At 43.0% G+C, this 4,701-nt stretch overlaps 1 pseudogene; it reads right to left on the bottom strand.

The window, feature by feature from the left end:
- Nucleotides 1-283: 283 nt before the first annotated feature.
- Nucleotides 284-735, bottom strand: LOC136403335 (histone H3.3A-like; annotated as a pseudogene).
- Nucleotides 736-4,701: the final 3,966 nt, after the last annotated feature.

Below are 4,701 nucleotides of genomic sequence, written 5' to 3'. Positions count from 1 at the left end.
CTATCAATAAAAAATTGCCTTGTTTAAAAAAAGTCTAAATGCCAACATTATCCAGATAAATTTAACTTTAAAAGGTTTATTTATATTGTTATAAAGTTGAATTGCTGAAACTTGTTCACTGAAACATTTTGACTTGAATTAATGATTTATGTCTCTGCATTTATATTAAAAAAAATCACACATAAATAAAAATGGAAAAGCTGTCAATACTTGATTTCTCTCCCCTATTTTCTACATGCAATTTTATGTTTAGGTACCTTTTGATCCCATGAGAAAAAAATATCTACCATTCAGAACTACCAATAACAGGAAGAAGAGAATTTTTTTGTACTTTAAAGAATGAAGTGTTTCCACATCTGTTGCATGCTAGCCCAATGTCTTTTGGCATAATTGTTACACGTTTAGCATGGAGAGCACACAGGTTGTTGTCTTCAAAAAGGCAAACCAGATAGACCTCACTTGCCTTCTGCAAAGCATCAATAGCTGCATTCTGGAAGTGCAGATCAGTTGTGAAGTCCTAAGCAATTTCTCACACCAGACACTGGAAGGGAAATTTGCAGATCAGAAATTCAGTGGACTTCTGGTAATGTCTAACTTCACAAAGTACCACAGTACCAGGACTGTGACATGAGGTTTCTTCACCCCTTCAGTAGAGGGCGCAGCTTTGGTAGCTAGTTGCTCCCTTGGTGCTTTACCATCAGTGGATTAGCGGGCAGGCTGCTTGGAATGAGCCATGATAGAGACCTCTTTATTTACCCGCCTTCTCTCTCACCTGGATCTTAGCCAGCTAGAGGTGGTGCTAGCGTTAGAGTGATGTTGGCACAGCAGCAGCCGGAACACAATTGGCTCTGCCTTTTCAAACCATATTTCTTCACTATTCATATACTTAAATCACAATAAAATCTTTGGCTTGGCACCTTCTTATAGATAAATCATCTCTTAGCCATTCCTGGAAGCCATTCCTGCATCAGGATAATAGCAATGCACAAACCTATGTGTATACAAAAGTATCTTGTAGCCACACTAAACCTATATTAAATAAATTTCCATCCCAAATTTACCTAAGCTGGATTCAAAATGCTCATGTCTACTTCAGTATCAGCCAACATTTAGTTTGAAGGACAGGAAGTTGGAGAGGAAAGGGACACTGGTCTTAATTAGTTGCGGTTTAAAAAAAACTGATTTTGCAAATTTTCCAAGAGAAAGAATTATACCAATTGTTCTTTAAAACCTCTTGGGTCGACAAAGGTGAAGGGTTCTGAAGGTTGACATTTATTAGCTTTACGAAATCCTCCCTATCTTTCCACTGTAGGAAAAATAGTCTGCTTAGTCTCTTGGAATAGTTTAAGTTTGCAGTTTGTACCTGGACATCCCAATTTTCTCAGGTCATGAGGAATATAAACAGCTGGATTTGAATAAATGCTCTTATAGCTACTCAGAGCTGAAATGGGTTAAATACACTCATTCCAATCTCAGTGCCAGACACTGAGCAGAGCTCTTTTTTGGGAGACAGTTGAAGATACCAGGAAGCATATGTGACATTAAGAGGATGGTGGTGGAGGCAGAAAGTGTACCCCTCTTGTCTTGTTGCATTTCTTGGGCCTCAGTTTTTCCATCTGTAAAACAACACTGTTGTAAGGATTTAAAAATATATTGTATGTTAAATCGTTTAGTGGCCCTGGCCAGTTGGCTTGGTGGTAAAAGCATTGGCCCAGTGTGTGGAAGTTCTGGGCTTGATTCCTGGGCAGGGCACAGGATAAGTGCCCATTTGCTTTTCCACCCCTACTCCTCTTGCTTCTCTCTGTCTCTCTCTCTGTCCTGCAGCCATGGCTCAATTGAAGCGAGTTGGCTCCAGGTGTTGAGGATGGTTCCATGGCCTCTGCCTTAGGGGATAAGAAGAGCTCAGTTGCTGAGCAACAGAGCAACACCCCAGATGGGCAGAGCATCACCCCCAACTGGGCTTGCTGAGTGGACTCTGGTTGGGGCACATGCGGGAGTCTGTCTCTACTTCCCCTCCTTTCACTAAATTAAAAAAAAATTGTTTAGCAGTGTCCCTGGCACATGGTAGGTATCCAGTAAGTACCAATAAAATATAAATAAAAGGAGAGTTCATAGCAAAGGCCTGTTCACATCGTCACTTTTTATTTTTATTGCCAGCCAATGTTGTGACTGAATTTTCCAACTTTTGATGAAAGCATACCTTTTATAAAAGCATGACTGCGATTCACAAGAATAAAAGCTTGTGGCATGATCTGTAATAATAACTTACAGTGATGCCTCTGTTTTTGTTTACTTCCATTATCATCAGTTTCTGTTTTTGTTGAATTTTTTCAGCAAAAAAATTTGTCTCAGTTTTCGTTGGTTGCCTTGAATTTTGTCAGCGTGCCCACATGACCTTGCTGCTAATTTTGCAAAAACAAAGAGCGAGGCCCTGGCCGGTTGGCTCAGCAGTAGAGTGTCGGCCTGGCATGCGGGGGACCCAGGTTCGATTCCTGGCCAGGTCACACAGGAGAAGCGCCCATTTGCTTCTCCACCCCCTTCCCTCCTTCCTCTCTGTCTCTCTCTTCCCCTCCCGCAGCCAAGGCTCCATTGGAGCAAAGATGGCCTGGGCGCTGGGGATGGCTCCAAGGAGCCTGTGCCCCAGGCGCTAGAGTGGCTCTGGTCCTGGCAGAGCGACGCCCCGGAGGGGCAGAGCATCGCCCCCTGGTGGGCGGAGCGTCGCCCCTGGTGGGTGTGCCGGGTGGATCCCGGTCGGGCGCATGCGGGAGTCTGTCTGACTGTCTCTCCCCGTTTCCAGCTTCAGAAAAATACAAAAAAAAAAAAAACAACAAACAAAAAAACAAAGGGCGGCCCACGCATTCTGCTCAGTGTGGTGTTGTTTCTCATTGTGTGAGCATCGCCCTGTGCATCTAGCTAAACAATTCCATTGCTTTCCAGTGTTTTTGTGCTTTTCTTTATTAATTGCAAGTGCTAATACTACAATTACATGTAAGTGATTACTGCATATACAGTGTTCAGTGTAATGTGTTTATTTTGTGTTCTTCAGTTTCAAAATGTACCTAACACACATAAGGTAAAACCACATGTGCTCAAATCTCATTGTTCCTGTTAAGTGTTTCCCTTGCTAATAAGTTAACCCTTTTCTTTTAGCTCCATCACAGGACCAAAGAAAGTTTCCAGACCAGCAGCTCTTTGAAGAAGAAGGCCAGGAACATGATTGAGTTGAAGAAGAAAATCATTGAAAAATGAGAGCAGCTTCAAGATTGCTGAAATTGGCTGCATTATAGGAAGTCACCACGATAGGTTCCACTGTGTTGAAAAAGGAAGCAATAAAGAGGGCTAATGTAGTAAAAGGTGTGAATGTGCTAATGAAACAGTGATGCAAACAATTGAAGATGTCAAACAGTTATTATTAATTTGGATCAATCAAAAACATTTAGATGGCGGTTCTGTTTCGGAGGCCATCATATGTGAAAAGGCCAGACTGCTGTATGCCGATCTCATTAAGAAAATGCCTGGGACGAGTGCTAGTGTACTTAGTGATTCTAAGGCCAGCAAGGCTGGTTCGAAAAATTCAAGAGGCGCACCGGCATACACAGTGTTACTGGGCATGGCGAAGGTGCAAGTTTGGACAAGTCAGGGGCCAAAAACTTTGTGTCTGAATTCAATGACTACATAAAGGCTGAAGGATTAGTCCCCCCAAAAGTCTTCAACTGTGATGAAACTGGCCTCTTTTGGAAGAAAATGCCAAAGAGGATGGTCATTACACAGGAGGAAAAGGCACTGCCAGGACATAAGCCTATGAAAGACAGGCTAACTCTTTTGTTGTGTGGTAATGCTGGTGGTGATTGTAAAGTGAAGCCCTTACTGGTGTACCATTCAGAAACTCCTAGAATGTTTAGCAGAAACAATGTGATTAAAAGTAAACTGTGTGTGATGTGGAGGGCAAACGAGAAAGCATGGGTCACGAGGCCAATTTTCATTGAGTGGATGAATGAAGTGTTTGGCCTGAGTGTGAAAAATACCTCCAGGAAAATCAGTTGCCCCTTAAGTGCCTCCTGGTAATGGACAACGCTCCTGCACATCCTGCAGGTTTGGAAGACACATTGTTGGAGGCGTTCAGTTTTATCACAGTGAAGTTCTTGCCCCCTAATACCACATCACTCATCTAGCCCATGGACCAGAATGTCATTTCAAATTTCAAGAGACTGTACACAAAAGCAATGTTTCAAAGGTGCTTTGAGGTGCCATCAGATACGGAATTGTCCTTAAGAGAGTTCTGGAAAAAACATTTCAACATTCTCAACTGCATTAGCCTCATAGATAAGGCTTGGCAGGGAGTGACATCCAGGACGATGAACTTGCCTGGAAGAAATAAGGCCAGGATGTGTGCATGAGAGAGACTTTGAAGGGTTGGAGCCTTTCCCTGATGACCTTACACATGTGGTGCAGTCCATTGTTGACTTAGGGAAGTCCATGGGTCTGGAGGTGAGGGGTGAGGATGTGGAAGAGTTGGTGGATGACCACAGTGAAGAACTCACCACTGAAGAGCTGCAAGACCTTCACCTTGAAGTGCAGCAGACAGCAGATGAGGAAGTTGCTTCAGATGAGGAGGAAGAGACGGGGGGAATCTGTCTTCTTCAGAGATTAAGGATATTTTCTCCATGTGGAGTAAGGTACAGGGGTTTGTGGAGAAAAAAC

Source organism: Saccopteryx leptura, chromosome 4, assembly GCF_036850995.1.
Source record: "Saccopteryx leptura isolate mSacLep1 chromosome 4, mSacLep1_pri_phased_curated, whole genome shotgun sequence".
Classification (NCBI taxonomy): domain Eukaryota; kingdom Metazoa; phylum Chordata; class Mammalia; order Chiroptera; family Emballonuridae; genus Saccopteryx; species Saccopteryx leptura.
Note: the sequence above shows the minus strand (reverse complement) of the source record. Positions and strands in the feature narration are given on the sequence as shown.